Genomic DNA, 20,264 nt, shown 5'->3' with positions numbered 1-20,264 from the left:
AAAAGCTCACAAAGAGATTGTTAACTTATATAGTATCATGTGTGAGTGAGTTCAGGTTAGTTTAACGATTAAAATTGTTGTAACATCTTGGGCATTTAATTGCGGAGCACTCCAACTCTGATTGTAAAGAATAAACTGCTCCATATTTGGCTCAGATGCCCGGGCCATATTTAGAGCGTGAATGTCTGCGTGAATCGGTGTTTGGGAAGGGGCTCCCTGGGTATGGATGTGTGATGTGAGTGTTAGTGTTCCATATTAAGAAGGTGAAGTTGGCTACATCATAAATAATCCTCCCTCTATGAGCTGCATTTTTTCAGTTGCAATGATTTTTTTTATAGAGTGCGGCATGTGGAGTCACTTTGTAAGATTGTTCTTGGGCGATTGACTCACTACCTTGCTCCTAAGTGAGCCAACCGCTCACCAATTACAATCTAAAATGACGTAGGGGCAATGAGAGGTGGCATGAGCCCCCTCTCATATTTCTATCTTACGATTCTCCTCTCTAGTTGCATGCGGTGGAGGGTTGCTATTCCTTCACACGCGGACTTCCCATGCAGCGTCTCTCGCCACCCGGGTGGTCCAGTGACAGGCGGGCTCTTCTGACTTTGAAAGGGTAGGCCGACAGGTGTGGGGGGTCGAGTGAATACTTTCCGGACGCCGACATTGTCAGGAGATGCGCCCGCGGGGGCAGGAAGTGGCGGCTGGGCTGGAGGTTCCGTTGCTTCGCAGAAGCTTAGCGAAAACACTTTCTGGCGGGCTACCAGCGAGGCGTGGGAATGACTTATGTACCCAGGCAGCTGTGGCGGGAAAATTCCCGCGCTTTCTGCAAAATAGGAACTGTGATTGGCTTGCTCAGGGCATAGCTCCGTGACGGAGCGAAATCAGCACAGAAATTGGCGCCAAGAATCTCCATTGGTGGAATGGTAGTGCCCCGGCAATGGAGTGGAATTTCCGCCGGTTTTCGAGTTGCTGATTGGAACGTAACCACGGCCACTGTCGTGGGGGCGGGAATGTTGTGTGTTCGGCCTGTACGGGTGCTCTAGAGGATCGGCAGTCGCCTTTCGGTCGAGGACGTCGAAGCAACCAGCCAACGGCTCCGGTACGCCAGATCGTGTCCTGGCAGTCAAGAAGACAGTTTGGTAATGTATGTCCGCAGCACCGGCAGACAGGGATTTTCCTAGGTGATAATCAGAGCTCAGCAGAGCGCGCCTGTTCGTCTTTTTCTAACTTTGTTCTGTCTTGAGTAGCAGCAATTACTGTTGGGTTAGCTGTGTGTCTCTCTTGAGATTTGAGTGGCAAGGAATTGGCTCCACGTACCACCTCGTCTTAAACCTCACGATCTAGTTTAGGGACAACTTCACCTTTACAGTGTTTGTATGAATCTCCAATTTGAGCCAATTTGATGTATTATAAATATTTCCTGTGTTTCTTTTACTATTCTGTGTTTAGTCTTAATAAATCATATTGTTATTTTGGACAGAACTTTCATTCTGTTAATCGATAGAGCAACCCTATCATTCCTCACTATGCTAATGAAACCTTTGTTTATTTAACTTATTTATCAAATTAAATTATTGCAGGTGCCAAACTCTCTTCTACTCCACTGGCAGGGTTGATTAGAGTCAGTTCGCGTATTTTTTATCCTTGTGCAACAGCAAAAGTCGGAGTTAGAATAGGGGGGGGGGCTTAGAGCATGATTTACATATGTGGATTCTAGTAGAATTTAGTGATAAATACACTGCTAGCCCCGGCACCTCCCAGAGTGCATGGGGAAAGTGGATCTGATTAGCTTTCCTGGACTTCTAATTACTATTTATTGCCTTCAGTTTGTAACTATTGGTTAAATTACAATGAAATGAACACCCTTAGCTGCTTACAGGTGTTGACATACGTCAACGGGGACAGATGAAAATGTGTGCCCTGACCAGGACTCGGACCCGGGATCTCCTGCTTACATGGCAGACGCTCTATCCACCTGAGCCACCGAGGACACAGAGGATAGCGCGACTGCAGGGATTTATCTCTCGTACGCCTCCCGCGAAACCCACATTCTCAATGTATTGTCCCGCACTATATTCATAGTGCCCCCGCCCATTATACTCATTACTCGCGGCGCGTTACCGATTCCCGTAAGAGTTCGGGCACTGTTTGTGCATTCGCACAGAAGAAGAAGATGGTCAAGTGGCCGGTGAGCCTTAACTTGGTTAAGTTCAACCAGCGGTATTTTTCCTGCCTCGTAGCCGCTAATGCCCCATTTACCTGCCCTGAAGGTTAGTGTATTTAACGGTAGTGTACCTTTCCTCGCCTTGCCGCTGCTTTCCGGTGAGGCGTGTAGTTTTACAGCTTTCTTCATTGTAGGTTGGTTGGCGGTTCTTCTACTCTGGTGGTAGTGATTTCTTTCTCGTTCCATGCGCTCTAAGCACAGTATTCTGCGGGCGGAGTCCAGACCGTCGGTTCCGGCTTTGGCGTATTTTTACATATTTTTACATTGGTTTCTTGGACGTCAGGTAGCCTCAGCAAGATCATCATTAGTCATCCGTTAGACTGCCACTAGTCTGAGTTTCCATCTTGTGAAGTGAATGCAACTCTTGGCTGCCTATCTCATCGCTCGCGAAAGTGTTTTTTTGCCGGACCTATTCAGAGGTCGATTTCTGGTGCACCGTCTGTGACAGGCCCTTGTGTTTTATTATTGTATTTGCTGTTTTATTGTATGTTTCTAAATTTTTTATATAATTGCCATTCTTGGAGTTACAGCAGGTTTAAATGATTGTGCTACCACGTTTACCATCTTTTTGTCTTACCTGTTTGGTGATCAGTTGTTTGCCCTTTTAAATTAACCATTTCTGGTGCATTGCTGTTTTACAGTATGTTTGTTGATTTTTTTATAATTGCCGTTCTTGGCGTCAAAGGCCTTTAGCCGTGATTGTGGTTACTTGCCTTAAAATTATAATTGGTATCACATGGCTTGTTTTTTAAACATTATTTGTTGTGTCTGTATTTTATGCTCATTTGGTAAATTGTAACGCACTGAAAGCATTATTAATTACACAGTTCTTTATTCCTTCATTAATAACGTGTGATATCTTGATTTATTGCTGAAGCTGGAATTGCCGTGTTAAAATAAATGTGTGTAATTGCAAAGGCAAGCAGTAGTAACTGATTACGGCACCGTCCACCATCGTAACCGAATCCTGCCTTCCTTGACTACCAGGTTACAATTATGTTTGATGTTCTCCCTCATGGTGCAACGATCAACTCTGAAGTGTACTGTGCTGCCCTCAGGAAATTGGAGAAACGACTTCGTCACCATAAAAATGGTTCTCCATGAGAACGCAAAGCCTCACACAAGTCTGCGCACCTGAGAGGAGCTCACAAAACATCATTGGACTTTTCTTCCTCATCCACCCCACAACTCGGATCTCTCACCTTCCGACGTCCATCTGCCTGGCCCAATGAATGATGTACTCTGTGGGAAGCAGCACGTGGATGGTCGAGAGGTTATTGATGCAGCAAGACATTGGCTCAGGAGAAGTCGACCAGTAGGCAGGTACCATGCGCGAATACAGGCCTTCCCAGTAAGATGGCGTAACGCCGTCGCATTCAACGGAGACTATGCTGAAAAACAGAATTTTGTAGCCAAAACAGTGGGAAATGATATGTCGTATTACAATCCCGAATAAATCCAACCAGTTTTCAGGATAAAAAATGTTGAATTATTTATCGAACCCCCCTCTTACTTTTCTAGAAAGCCGCCGCTGCGACTTAGATAATTGTCATAGGCTGGTACCAACTTTCCAAAGCCCTCGTCGTCGAAGGCAGCCAGCCACCTGTACTTTCCGCCAGTTCTCTACGCTGGTTTTTAGATCATTGTCTGTGCGAAAATGCTGTCCTCAGAGCCAGCGTTTTATGTGAGAAAAGAGATAAAAACCAGAAAGATCCAAGTCCATGCTGTATGGTGGGTGATCAAACACTTCCCATCGAAAATGCTGTAGGAATGTCTTTGTCGCATCTGCACTGTGCGGCCGGACATTGTCATGAAGAAGGACAATGCTTGATGACAACATTCCTCCTCTTTTGTTCTGAACTGCCCTTCGTGGAAGCTTTTCTCGAAGCGCCTGATTCACTCGCTGAACAAGATCTTCGGTTGACTCGCTTCAACCCCTGATCGCGTGCACCATGAACATCTGTACATCCTGTGCAGCACTTTGCTGCACAGTTACGTTATGTGGGCTACATAGAAATCAGGCGGAACCCCTCAGAACGAAGAAATCGAACGATAGCTCGCACTTCACACTTAGTGGGAAGCATTATTTTTATAGGCACCCTTACACGCTCACTGTGCGTTCACAACTGGAAAGTGCGACGTGACACGATTGTCGGACATATTAGGGACACTGCACAACACATATGCGCGAAGTTTCATCTAGATTCCACCGTGGTTTTAATTTCGCTACCATTAGAACCTAGAAAACAAAATATCCCTCGTAGATGGGTTTACTCCTACCTACTTAATATGTGAGGGCTGATATGTTAATCATTTAGATATCCATGCCCACAGTACATTCGAGCAACTTTGACATTTTTTGTACGCTGTCTTCATGGTGTTGCGATTTTAATTTCGAGCAGGGTGTCATTCTCTTTCCGAAAATCGTGTTTTTTTTTACGAAAACAATCAACTGAAAAATGGAACCATTTCGGATACTCCAGTGTTCTAAAATGAAGCGATATCTCTGAAACACCTCAGACCATACCTGTAATAAAAACGTAACACGAAAATCGGCAGCAGTGTTGGAGGAAATGGACTCTTGTACGGCGAAACTGGCGGAAGAGGCAACTCTGTCTTTTCCAGGAACGCCTCTCTCATATTGAGCGGCTCCCTGGTAGGCGTCTCTTCACCATTTGCGGTACGACCTTTGCCCGTACTTCTTATCTTCAGAAGTAGGAGGTGGTCGCAGTCATCACAGGCTAATCACCAATAATAATCGGTATGGATAAGACGGCTTTATGTAATCAAAATACTCGAGGGGGGAAATTCCCCACCGTGCCCAAGAGTAAGGTAAATAAGACAGCACATAAGATACTAGTGCGACCTATTCTTGAGTGTAAATAAGTTATACACAACTGCAACCAATCACTTTTTTCAATAATAATGCTTTATTATATGAACCGGTTTTCGAACCTTTTCAGGTTCATCTTCAGATGGTTTCGGGAGGATCCGGGAAGTTACATCATTACTGGTAGTAGCATAATGCTGGGTGCTGGTTCTATGGCAGAAAGATGGGTCACACTTTAATGCATTGCCATGACTATAGCTTATCTGTCGATATGGATGTAAATTTAGTTTTCACTTACTGCGACAGTATAGGTGGCTTTTTTCGTATCTGTCTACCTCCATTTTGATGTCCAGAACACTTTCACACAAACTATATTAGTTCACACTTTGACAGTGACACTTTACCAGCATCCAGCATGCGCTTTACAAGTGTTGCTTGTAACAAAGATCTTGACAGAAAGATATGGCATAAGTCTATTTTGTATAGAGATGTAATTTTTGGTTCTTTAAATGTGTTAAAGTGATATAAGGGCAAGTATTTTAATCAGAATGACGATAACATGAGAGCACAAGATAAAATAAATAAATAAATTACTACAAGAACAAATTTCAGGTGATCTGATATCTTATTTCTACTTGTATATTACAGCCTTGTATATTACAGCCTTGTATATTACAACCTTGTATATTACAACCTTGAAAATAACTTTTTCAGGTCCCAAACCCAACTAAAAGATAACGCTATGTTGATGACACATACTCATTATGTTCAATGGAGCAACAGAAGAAATAGATAATCTAGCCAAAGAACTTAATAAAATACACAATAAAATCCAATTCACATTAGAACATGAAACACCAGAAGGCATTAACTATCTTGATCTAACAATCTCAAATAAAAATCAGAAGCATAAATTTCAAATTTTCAGAAAGCCAACAACCACCAATGTTACCATTCACAAATCCTCTTTCCATCCAGACCAACATAAAAAAGCATTCTTCAGAACAATGGTTAATCGCAGGCTTAAAATCCCAATGGACACAAGTGAAAGACAAAAAGACGCAGAAATTATTAAATCAATTGCCTCCACCAATGGGTACAACCCTGCAATACTAGATAAACTAATCTATACAGCAAAACTAAATCAACCAACTGCTGAACAACCACCCGCAAACAAGAAAACCACATTTGTTAGCCTGCCTTTCCTAGGGAAGATTTCTCACCAAATTGCCAACCTCTTCAAGACATACAACATAAAAATAGGTTTCTGCACCAACAAAAAATACAAAATAAAATCATACACAGCACCAAAACCACTATACAACAATATCAAAAGTCAGGTGTGTACAAGCTCATTTGCAACTCATGTCCAAACTTCTACATTAGACAAACTGGTAGAAGCTTCACAACAAGATTTAAAGAACACATAGATGCACTCCGTCTTAACAACCTGAACAAGTCCACCTTTGCCTCACATCTTGCCCAACACAATAATTCTGCAAACAACATAGAACAGAATCTCCGAATACTACATTTTGCCAACAAAGGCACAATACTTGACCTTCTTGAACATATTGAAATACTTATCTACACAAATACAGCACCTAACTACCTACTCAATGATCAAACTGAACTGAGAAACAAATTTTTCCTTGAGAACTTTGAAGATCTACTAGTTCAAAACAAGGAACCACCCAACGAACCCTACACCGGCTCCTCAACCCCCCCCCCCTTCCAATGACCCACCCCCTCCCTCTCCTTACATCCTAACCACACCGGTGTCAATGTAATATACTACCACAGAATAAGACATGTACCATATCTCTAAATGTTAAAGCCCTCCATTGCTAACATAAATCAGTACTTTATAAATATTAATTCTAGCTGGAACAAACAGAAGCTGCCTTTACCAATATCCCAGATCACTCTAATGTTAGAATAAAAATAAGTCAACAGTTAAAGAATTTTTGTTCATAATTTTTTCAATATTAAATGTACAGCCATACAAACAGCTTTAATCCATTACAATCGCTATAACTCTTATACATATACCTTTAGCTAAAATAAACAGAATCTGCTCTTGATAATACCCCAGATCATGTTAACGTAACAACAGAAAGAAGCCAACAGTTCATCTGAAGATTTGTTATTAATTTAAATATACAGGTCCTAGTCATACAGACAGCTGCACCTCACTGCAGATACAATAACTCTGTATTATTGATTCCTTGGGATTCATGTTAATGCCAAACATGATAATTGCTATTAATATATATATATATATATATATATATATATATATATATATATATATATATATATATATTAAAACTGCCTGTAATATACAAGTAGAAATAAGATATCAGATCACCTGAAATTTATTCTTGTAGTAATTTATTTATTTATTTTATCTTGTGCTCTCATGTTATCGCCATTCTGATTAAAATACTTGCCCTTATAACGACTTTAACACATTTAAAGAACCAAAAATTACATCTCTATACAAAGTAGACTTATGCCATATCTTTCTGTCAAGATATTTGTTACAAGCAACACTTGTAAAGCGCATGCTGGATGCTGGTAAAGTGTCACTGTCAAAGTGTGAACTAATATAGTTTGTGTGAAAGTGCTCTGGACATCAAAATGGAGGTAGACAGATACGAAAAAAGCCACCTATACTGTCGCAGTAAGTAAAAACTAAATTTACATCCATATCGACAGATAAGCTATAGTCATGGCAATGCATTAAAGTGTGACCCATCTTTCTGCCATAGAACCAGCACCCAGCATTATGCTACTACCAGTAATGATGTAACTTCCCGGATCCTCCCGAAACCATCTGAAGATGAACCTGAAAAGGTTCGAAAACCGGTTCATGTAATAAAGCATTATTATTGAAAAAAGTGACTGGTTGCAGTTGTGTACAGCTTATTTACATTCAATATACAGTCACGGTTCTAAAATATCCGTAATGGATAAACATAATCTATTCTTGAGTACTGATCGAGCGTTTGGAATACGTACCAGGTCAGATTAAAGGAAGATATCGAAGCAGGTCAGAAGCGGGCTGCTACATTTGTTACTGGTAGGCTCGAACAACGCGCTAGTGTTACAGAGATTTTTCAAGAAACTAAATGGGAATCCTGGATCGACGACGACTTTCTTCTCGAGGAACACTATTGAGAAAATTTAGAGAACCGGCATTTGAAACTGAATGCAGAAGGACCACGAAGATAAGATATGAGAAATTAGGGCTGATACGGAGGCATATACGTAATCGTTTTTCCCTCCTTCTGTTTGCGAGTGGAACAGGAAAGGAAAAGACTAGTAGTAGTATGGGGTACACTCTGCCACGCGTCGTAAGGTAGATGGCGGACTATCGATGCTGAAGTAGATGCAGGCTGTCAAGTGGCCATTCGGATTCTGGAGGACCCTGCCATAACATTTTTAGTGCATCGTAGCACCCAGAAGATCACACAAGCAAAAATAGCCATCGATTTTAAACGTCCAGTCACCCATTCAACTTGGAAAGTTACAAACAATATCTGATTTCTTAAAAAACAAGAACATTTCTTAGACAACAAGAACATCATGTTTACAGCTGTGCAGGAAATCAGTTAACTGGACTGTGAACATTTTGAATCCAATGGATACAGAATCAATAAGAGAAAATCCAACAGCAGGATCTTCAAGGACGCGCCAATTTTCGGCAGTAGTTTCATCGTTTCCAATAAGTCATTGATTGAGCAGCGAACTTTGACTTATTTCATGAAAGGATATCTTCTTTAACATTTAGAACCACAAATAAAGCGTATAACACTTTAAGCGTTCATGCTCCTGCTAATAATAACCAGAAGAAAACCAGACATAAGGTAAGCGAATACTGGGAGAAAACAAATAATTACCCGAGTAAAATACCATCGAATATTACTATTAAATTATTGGGCGGTTTTAAGGTACGAACTGAAAAAAAGAAAAAATGTAGGAAGATAGTAGGTATACACTTTGCACACAAGCATACCAAAAGAAATGAAGAGAGGCTGATAGAATTATGTGCTAATCATTACATAGAAAAAAGCGAAGGAGCTAACGACATGGGTGTCACCGAACCCGATATATAGGAGAAACACCTCGACCACACAACAATATGCAGAAAGCCATCAAAAGCCATAAAGTCTCCAAGTATCGAATCAGTCCACTATACAGGGTCATTTTTTCCACCGTGTGCAAACTCTAGGGAGGATACAGAACAAAAAAGGTCTAATGAACTTATGTCCGTAAATACATGGTTTCCATGCTGTTGTTGTTGTTGTGGTCTTCAGTCCGGAGACTGGTTTGATGCAGCTCTCCATGCTACTCTATCCTGTGCAAGCTTCTTCATCTCCCAGTACCTACTGCAACCTACATCCTTCTGAATCTGCTTAGTGTATTCATCTCTTGGTCTCCCTCTACGATTTTTACCCTCCACGCTGCCCTCCAATGCTAAATTTGTGATCCCTTGATGCCTCAAAACATGTCCTACCAACCGATCCCTTCTTCTAGTCAAGTTGTGCCACAAACTTCTCTTCTCCCCAATCCTATTCAATACCTCCTCATTAGTTACGTGATCTACCCACCTTATCTTCAGCATTCTTCTGTAGCACCACATTTCGAAAGCTTCTATTCTCTTCTTGTCCAAACTGGTTATCGTCCATGTTTCACTTCCATACATGGCTACACTCCATACAAATACTTTCAGAAACGACTTCCTGACACTTAAATCTATACTCGATGTTAACAAATTTCTCTTCTTCAGAAACGATTTCCTTGCCATTGCCAGTCTACATTTTATATCCTCTCTACTTCGACCATCATCACTTATTTTACTCCCTAAATAGCAAAACTCCTTTACTACTTTAAGTGTCTCATTTCCTAATCTAATCCCCTCAGCATCACCCGATTTAATTCGACTACATTCCATTATCCTCGTTTTGCTTTTGTTGATGTTCATCTTATATCCTCCTTTCAAGACACTGTCCATTCCGTTCAACTGCTCTTCCAAGTCCTTTGCTGTCTCTGACAGAATTACAATGTCATCGGCGAACCTCAAAGTTTTTACTTCTTCTCCATGAATTTTAATACCTACTCCGAATTTTTCTTTTGTTTCCTTTACTGCTTGCTCAATATACAGATTGAATAACATCGGGGAGAGGCTACAACCCTGTCTCACTCCTTTCCCAACCACTGCTTCCCTTTCATGCCCCTCGACTCTTATAACTGCCATCTGGTTTCTGTACAAATTGTAAATAGCCTTTCGCTCCCTGTATTTTACCCCTGCCACCTTCAGAATTTGAAAGAGAGTATTCCACTTAACGTTGTCAAAAGCTTTCTCTAAGTCTACAAATGCTAGAAACGTAGGTTTGCCTTTTCTTAATCTTTCTTCTAAGATAAGTCGTAAGGTTAGTATTGCCTCACGTGTTCCAACATTTCTACGGAATCCAAACTGATCTTCCCCGAGGTCCGCTTCTACCAGTTTTTCCATTCGTCTGTAAAGAATTCGCGTTAGTATTTTGCAGCTGTGACTTATTAAACTGATAGTTCGGTAATTTTCACATCTGTCAACACCTGCTTTCTTTGGGATTGGAATTATTATATTCTTCTTGAAGTCTGTGGGTATTTCGCCTGTCTCATACATCTTGCTCACCAGATGGTAGAGTTTTGTCATGACTGGCTCTCCCAAGGCCATCAGTAGTTCTAATGGAATGTTGTCAACTCCCGGGGCCTTGTTTCGACTCAGGTCTTTCAGTGCTCTGTCAAACTCTTCACGCAGTATCTTATCTCCCATTTCATCTTCATCTACATCCTCTTCCATTTCCATAATACTGTCCTCAAGTACATCGCCCTTGTATAAACCCTCTATATACTCCTTCCACCTTTCTGCCTTCCCTTCTTTGCTTAGAACTGGGTCTCCATCTGAGCTCTTGATATTCATACAAGTGGTTCTCTTCTCTCCAAAGGTCTCTTTAATTTTCCTGTAGGCAGTATCTATCTTACCCCTAGTGAGACAAGCCTCTACATCCTTACATTTGTCCTCTAGCCATCCCTGCTTAGCCATTTTGCACTTTCTGTCGATCTCATTTTTGAGACGTTTGTATTCCCTTTTGCCTGCTTCATGTACTGCATTTTTATATTTTCTCCTTTCATCAATTAAATTCAATATTTCTTCTGTTACCCAAGGATTTCTATTAGCCCTCGTCTTTTTACCTACTTGATCCTCTGCTGCCTTCACTACTTCATCCCTCAGAGCTACCCATTCTTCTTCTACTGTATTTCTTTCCCCCATTCCTGTCAATTGTTCCCTTATGCTCTCCCTGAAACTCTCTACAACCTCTGGTTCTTTCAGTTTATCCAGGTCCCATCTCCTTAAATTCCCACCTTTTTGCAGTTTCTTCAGTTTCAATCTGCAGTTCATAACCAATAGATTGTGGTCAGAATCCACATCTGCCCCTGGAAATGTCTTACAATTTAAAACCTGGTTCCTAAATCTCTGTCTTACCATTATATAATCTATCTGATACCTATTAGTATCTCCAGGATTCTTCCAGGTATACAACCTTCTTTTATGATTCTTGAACCAAGTGTTAGCTATGATTAAGTTATGCTCTGTGCAAAATTCTACAAGGCGGCTTCCTCTTTCATTTCTTCCCCCCAATCCATATTCACCTACTATGTTTCCTTCTCTCCCTTTTCCTACTGACGAATTCCAGTCACCCATGACTATTAAATTTTCGTCTCCCTTCACTACCTGAATAATTTCTTTTATCTCGTCATACATTTCATCAATTTCTTCATCATCTGCAGAGCTAGTTGGCATATAAACTTGTACTACTGTAGTAGGCATGGGCTTTGTGTCTATCTTGGCCACAATAATGCGTTCACTATGCTGTTTGTAGTAGCTAACCCGCACTCCTATTTTTTTATTCATTATTAAACCTACTCCTGCATTACCCCTATTTGATTTTGTATTTATAACCCTGTAATCACCTGACCAGAAGTCTTGTTCCTCCTGCCACCGAACTTCACTAATTCCCACTATATCTAACTTTAACCTATCCATTTCCCTTTTTAAATTTTCTAACCTACCTGCCCGATTAAGGGATCTGACATTCCACGCTCCGATCCGTAGAATGCCAGTTTTCTTTCTCCTGATAACGACGTCCTCTTGAGTAGTCCCCGCCCGGAGATCCGAATGGGGGACTATTTTACCTCCGGAATATTTTACCCAAGAGGACGCCATCATCATTTAATCATACAGTAAAGCTGCATGTCCTCGGGAAAAATTACGGCTGTAGTTTCCTCTTGCTTTCAGCCGTTCGCAGTACCAGCACAGCAAGGCCGTTGCTAGAGACCATTTATTCAGTCATACATTGTAACAAGGATTGCGGTCTAATACGAGCTGTACCATGCAGCCACAGTTACAGTATGTGTTCAAAATGGTTTCCATGTACCTCAACGCATGTGTGTACGCGCCGTAGCATGTTCTGTCTCACACGTTCACATCGGCCAGGCTGCATGCGAAAAGTGTCAAAGACAGCATGAATACGTTGCTCCAGAGTTTCCACATCTGGAGTGGGCTCTGCATACACGATATTTTTGAGATGGCCCCGTAACCAGAAATCGCAAGAGTTGAGATCCGGTGAACGAACAGGCCATGCAACTGGCCCCTCGTCCGATCCATCGACCAGGGAAGACCCGATTTAGATACGTCCGGATGTTAGGGGCGAAGTGGCCTGAAGCATCATCACGTAGCAGCCACTTAACCCTTCGAATCAGCAGGGGAGGCAAAGTCACCCGCAAGAAACGCTTATAGTTCCCGCCTGTTAGGCGATATGAAAGGAAGACTGGTCCCAAAATACAGTGCCAGTTATCCCGGCCCACACATTCCAGTTGCACCAACGCTGATTATTCGCTGTCACCATACCACAGATGACTGTTATGAAAGTTGAAAATTCCACCCCGCATAAAGGTGGCCTCATCTGTGAATAGGATGGATGACACAAATCCCGGAATAGTGGTTACCTGGTGAGGAAACCAGTGACAGAATTGCTCCCGATGAGGAAAGTCTTCCGCTAGTAAGCCCTGCACACGCTATAAGTGATAAGGGTAGTTAAAGCTGTCATGGAGAATGTTCCATACGGTCCCTGGGTTACCCTGTACTGGCGGAGCAGCTGCATGGTACTGACACGGCGATCGCCTTCCGCAGTGTTAACCACATTTTCCTCCAAGTATGGTGTCCGAACATTTCGGGTGCGTCCTTCATGATTCCCTGCTTTCTGAAATGACCCTGCCTCAAGTAAACGGCGAAACACCGTTGCAAACATTGAGTGCTATGGTTGTTGTCGGCGGGGATAGGTCTCCTGATACAACCTTGCTCCCCTCCGCCCGTTGCCATTTCCCATTCCGTAAGTAAGCACAATGTTGGCAAGCTACGATTCGAATACGGAATCATTGTCTACAACGCTGCACCACGTCCACTCAGCAAGAGAAGTGAATCGGACACAACATTATCAATTACTGTGGCAGGAGAGGGCGCTAGGGCACGACATATGAGGAACAGCACTACCCTCAAGGAGAAAACCATGTGGTACAACGTGTATTAGACCACGGTCTCTGTAGCAAAGTATGACTGAATAAAGGTCTCTAGCATGGAAACCGTGCATTTCCGGACATAGGTTAATTGCAACTTTTTGTTCCATATTTTCTTATAGATCAGTCAATAGGGTTTGTACACGGTGAAGAAAATCAACCTGTACATCAGCACCTAAATTTAAGACTAAACCTGAAGCACGTAGAAAGCATACGAGACTAATAAAAATACCGGTATGTGACACAAATAAGCTGGAGTTGAGAAAATTAAAACCAGAACTACAAAACCAGGTATTTCAAACATGGGAAGATCTTAAAAATAGCATCATCAAATCAGCAATCAAAACGGCACCACCAACTAAAACGAAAAACGCAGATATCATGGAATGGTCAATCTGACAAGACCATATAAGAGAAATAGAAGGCATGGGAAAAATGAAATGCAAACAAAAGTCATAAAAACGGGAATAACATCCCAGAAAGAAAAATGCCAATAGAACCTTTAAAAGAGAGAGATAGTTATTCATCAGGTATGAATAACACCACGAAGATTTTAAAAAGCATAAAATGAGAAACCATCTGCAACTGTTTAAGACAACTCACTAAATTTATGCCGCCCTCTTTACAACTTGTAAACTAGAAAATAAACCAGATGGCTCACTCTAAACTGGAAGGTTTACACAGCTATCATGAACCTCAATCAGTATTTACCGTCAGCAGAAGTTGTTCTCAAAACGACTACTCCACTGACCGAGATTTATATGAAACTAGCTGAGCACCAAGCATTTCCTGGGCATGTATTTACTCCAGTCTTCTTTAGTTCATCACGTCCTTCCCCTCTGTCCATCTCCTCCTCTCCCCACACTCTACCCATCTCCTCCTGCCCTTCTCCTGTCCATCTGCTTCTCCCCCTTCTCTCTCACCATTTGCTCTTCCCCCTGTCTCTGCCCATCACCTCCTTGCCGCCTCTAAATCCATCTCCTCTTCCCCTCTCTAAGTTCATCTCCTCACCCCCCTAAGTCTATCTTCTCTCCCCCTGTCTCTGTTCATCCCAAAGTCTTCCCTTTCTCTACCCATTTCCTCCACCCATTTCTTTGTCCATCTCCTCTTCGATCGAGCGAGGTAGCGCATTAGTTAGCACACTGGACTCTTATTTGGGAGGACGACGGTCTAAACCCGTGTCCAGTAACCCAGATTTACCTTTCCCGTGACTTCCCTAAATCGCTCCAGGCAAATGCTGGGATGGTTCCTTTGAAAAGAGCACGGCCGATTTCCTTCCCCATCCTTGACACAAGAATTTCCTTCCTCATCCTTGACGCAATCTGAGCTTTTGCACCGTCTCTAATAACCTCGATGGCTACGGGGCGTTAAATTCAATTTTCCTTCGTCCTTCCTTCTCCTCCTCCCACGTATCTGTATCCATCTTGTCCTTCCCCCTCGCTGTCCACCTCGTCTTCCCCACCTTCTCTCGTCATCACAAGGTTATCACCACCGCAATATCAGGCTTGTGGCTCTTAAACCCGTAGTATTTCTTTCCAGATTAGCAAGTAATGTGTGTAGCAAGTTTCGTTCAAATCGATCCAGGGGTTCATGGGAGCCTTCCTCCCGAGACTTTGTCGAAGTACGCCCATATCAAATATATTTCACATATATTTAACATTGTCACACATATTCGTACATATGCATTAACACAAAAAAAATCACAACACCAAAAAATAATTAATGTAGAGTAATGGAATTTCTGGAATACATTTGTCTAGATAACATATTTAAGTGATTAACACGGCAAGATCACAGCTTAACGTAAGCGCGAGATAAGCCAAAATGCAAATGCTGGTACATTAGTAAGCGGTGTTACAGCCAGAACACCGAATGCAAGCATGCAACCGTACATGCATTGCGTTGTACAGGTGCCAGATATCAGTTTGTGGGACGGAGTTCCACGCCTGGTGCAATTGGTTGGTCAACACAGGAATGTTTGCTGTTTGTGGATAACGCTGTAGTTCTCGTCCGATGACGTTCCATATGTGCTCGATTGGAGACAGATCTGATGATCGAGTAGGCCAACGCAGTATGTTCACACTCTGTAGAACAGGGAGGGGGGAGGGCTACAGTAGCGGTATGTGGCCAAGCGTCTGTTGGAAACCACCTCCTCAAATACCTTTCATGAATGGCAACACAACATGCCGAATCACCTGACTGACGTACAATTTTTCAGTATGAGTACATGGAATAACCACGAGAGTGCCCTGCTGTCATACGAATTTGCAGCCCAGACCATAGCTCCAGGTGTAGGACCAGTGTGTCTCGGAAGCAGACAGGTTGACTGGAGGCCCTCAAATGGCCTCCTTCTAACCAACACACGGCCATCACTGGCGCTGAAGCAGAACCAAGTTTCATCATAAAACGCAACAGTCCCCCACCCTGCCCTCCAATGAGGTCTCGCTTGACACCACTGAAGTCGCTTTTGGCGGTGGTCAGTGGAGTGCACACTACAGGGCGTATGGCTCGGAGGTGTCCTTGAAGTAACCGATTTTTAACAGTTCTTTGTGTCACTGTGGTACCAACTGCTCCTTAAATTACTGCTGCAGATGAAGTACGATGCACCAGAACCATACGCCGAACATGTTGGTAGTGACACGTGGCCGTCCGTAGTCCGCTATGCCCGCGACAGTACATTCTCGTGATCATCGCTGCAAGCGATCATGAGCACTGGTTACTTTTCCTGCTAAGTCTTTCTGCAGAATCGCAGAAGGAACTTCCAGCTTGTCGTAGCTGTATTACAAGACCTCGTTCAAACTCAGTGAGATGTTGATAATGTGTTTGTCGCCTCAAAGGCATACTTAACTAACATCAACTCACCATTTCCAATCTCAAAGGTAACTAACGCTCACGACCGTTACAGCGTGTACTTAAAGCAAACCTCATTGCATCCTCATAGTGGCGCTACTAACGCCACTCTTACGCGAATGGCCCGAAATTTGAGTAGGCATCATCTTTCAGATGTAGAAACACGCCTACCAACTCCATACGGCCGTTTTTCACGCGTCTCAGTGTTTATGACGCCATATCACCTGAAGCATGTGTTGTACAACCGTATAATTTTGCAGGTACATTCAGTGGTATATGTAAATACTGTATGAAAAATGTGTCATTAATAAATTTAATAGTAAAGAAGCAATGAACTAATACGTCTTGCCTGAAGAGGCAGTTCTACTGCTTTAGCAGCGAAATTGTAGAAAGCGATAAAAATTTTTTCTTTCATCATTTTGCGGGGGTTATAAGCGAGAAAAGTTTCGTAAAAGTTTGAATTTATGTGTAAGTATTCTCATTCTCAAATAACGGACGAATAACATCTGGGAATTCGCGCGTGGTGAGCTACACTTCTTTTTCACCCTCACACTCGCCCCTTTGATAGGTATCTAGTTCTTACCCCAGCGGCCATTTGTATAGCCATTCGGACATCTGTCTTACTGTGGCTATGTTACAGTATATTAAGCAAGGTTTGAACGACGAACCGGAGGTGGCGCTCAGGCATATTGTGCGAATCGATTAATTCGCTTTCTCGAAAGATTAATTGGGCTGAATGTGCACTGTCGGATTTTAAGTGCAAGAACAGTAACCCTGAAATAACTCCGGACTGGAGCGAGACATGGTTCAAATTTTGTCCACCTTGCCCTAAGGTAAGCTTTAACTGTTTGTTTTGTTTGTAGTTCACGAGCAAAAAACACGTTTTCCCGGGAGGTTTTTAAGGCCAGCTACGTCTATACTTTAAACTTGTACGAATTCGAAGAACTTAGCACTAAGGTACATAAATGGATAAAATCAAAACGAAATTCATTTTATCCAATAATCTTTATGCGTTGTCGAGATACGTCGGCTAAAATCGAGCCAAATGTAGCATGTAAAATCCGTTCTTCCGTGAATTGAATACGAGGAACGGTTTTAAGTGACACAAATAAATAAAAAAATGCATTCCTATGATAAAATTGGAAACGCCTTCAAAAAGCTAGCTTCATTAAGATATTACGTGCAAAAAAAATAATAATTTGTGTCTTTTTACGCTTGCCGCAGGCGAATGTGTCCTGGGCAGATTTAGGGACGTAAAATAAGGGAACTCGCTTTTCGACTTATCTGGAAACTTCAAAGACATGTAAATGAAAACAGCTTGGCATATTCTCGCTTTATAACGAGTTAACCCTACTTCCTCAGCTCAATGAGCTCTCTTAGACCCACCCCTTGTTAAACGTATGATGAGGGGAGTAACAACAAATAGACACAAATTTATGTGCTTCTTGAGAGTGGGATCATCTAAGATTGGACGTATCCGAGAGTGGGCGCATCAGTAATAGGAAGTTTCCCAGAGGGGGGATGCATGACAATGATACGTTGTGTCATATTGCACGACATGACAAATGCCATGCTGGATGATATGATAGCATGTGTCATGATATAAAACATGACATCATTTATCATCTTACTTTGCTTGACACGATGCGTTATATTACACGACATGGGTACTAATACTAAAAAGTATAAAAGCCCAATTACGTTATTATGTTTTGATTTAAATCTATTTGAAGTTGCCAGATAAGTCAAAAGGTTGTTCCCTCCTTTTACATCCATAACTCTTCCCAGGGCATATTCGTGGTTTTTTTTCCTTGTGCTACAATAGGAGGATTTTTCATTGTGGTACATACATACACTCCTGGAAATTGAAATAAGAACACCGTGAATTCATTGTCCCAGGAAGGGGAAACTTTATTGACACATTCCTGGGGTCAGATACATCACATGATCACACTGACAGAACCACAGGCACATAGACACAGGCAACAGAGCATGCACAATGTCGGCACTAGTACAGTGTATATCCACCTTTCGCAGCAATGCAGGCTGCTATTCTCCCATGGAGACGATCGTAGAGATGCTGGATGTAGTCCTATGCAACGGCTTGCCATGCCATTTCCACCTGGCGCCTCAGTTGGACCAGCGTTCGTGCTGGACGTGCAGACCGCGTGAGACGACGCTTCATCCAGTCCCAAACATGATAAATGGGGGACAGATCCGGAGATCTTGCTGGCCAGGGTAGTTGACTTACACCTTCTAGAGCACGTTGGGTGGCACGGGATACATGCGGACGTGCATTGTCCTGTTGGAACAGCAAGTTCCCTTGCCGGTCTAGGAATGGTAGAACGATGGGTTCGATGACGGTTTGGATGTACCGTGCACTATTCAGTGTCCCCTCGACGATCACCAGTGGTGTACGGCCAGTGTAGGAGATCGCTCCCCACACCATGATGCCGGGTGTTGGCCCTGTGTGCCTCGGTCGTATGCAGTCCTGATTGTGGCGCTCACCTGCACGGCGCCAAACACGCATACGACCATCATTGGCACCAAGGCAGAAGCGACTCTCATCGCTGAAGACGACACGTCTCCATTCGTCCCTCCATTCACGCCTGTCGCGACACCACTGGAGGCGGGCTGCACGATGTTGGGGCGTGAGCGGAAGACGGCCTAACGGTGTGCGGGACCGTAGCCCAGCTTCATGGAGACGGTTGCGAATGGTCCTCGCCGATACCGCAGGAGCAACAGTGTGCCTAATTTGCTGGGAAGTGGCGGTGCGGTCCCCTACGGCACTGCGTAGGATCCTACGGTCTTGGCGTGCATCCGTGCGTCGCTGCGGTCCGGTCCCAGGTCGACGGGCACGTGCACCTTCCGCCGACCACTGGCGACAACATCGATGTACTGTGGAGACCTCACGTCCCACGTGTTGAGCAATTCGGCGGTACGTCCACCCGGCCTCCCGCATGCCCACTATACGCCCTCGCTCAAAGTCCGTCAACTGCACATACGGTTCACGTCCACGCTGTCGCGGCATGCTACCAGTGTTAAAGACTGCGATGGAGCTCCGTATGCCACGGCAAACTGGCTGACACTGACGGCGGCGGTGCACAAATGCTGCGCAGCTAGCGCCATTCGACGGCCAACACCGCGGTTCCTGGTGTGTCCGCTGTGCCGTGCGTGTGATCATTGCTTGTACAGCCCTCTCGCAGTGTCCGGAGCAAGTATGGTGGGTCTGACACACCGGTGTCAATGTGTTCTTTTTTCCATTTCCAGGAGTGTATATGTGTACACACATTTATTTTGATAATATATCTGTATTAAAGAAAATATTTGCTCACTGAAAAACAATATGACTGCCGATAAATGATAATTAATTGAAACCCTCAGCTGCCGACAGGTGTAGTTGATATACCTCGATGGGGACAGCTGAAAATGTGTGCCGCGACCGGGACCCGAACCCGTGATCTCCTGCTTACATGGCAGACGCTCCATTCATCTGAGCCACCGAGGACACAGATGAATAGTGGGACTGCAGGGACTTATCCCTTGCACGCTTCCCGTGAGACCCACAATCCCAACTGTCTACAATCTACATACGTAATGTACGCAATAGATATTTGCCCATCCACTCATTACTTGCGCACACTAAGGTGACGATTCCCGTAAGAGTTAGGGCAACCTGTACGCATTCACACAGACAAAGGTCAATGGCCGGGTAGCCATTTAACTATATATGAA

Source organism: Schistocerca nitens, chromosome 3 (genome assembly GCF_023898315.1).
Source record: "Schistocerca nitens isolate TAMUIC-IGC-003100 chromosome 3, iqSchNite1.1, whole genome shotgun sequence".
Lineage (NCBI taxonomy): Eukaryota > Metazoa > Arthropoda > Insecta > Orthoptera > Acrididae > Schistocerca > Schistocerca nitens.
The sequence above is the reverse complement of the archived record's forward strand: the minus strand, read 5'-3'. Positions refer to the sequence as shown.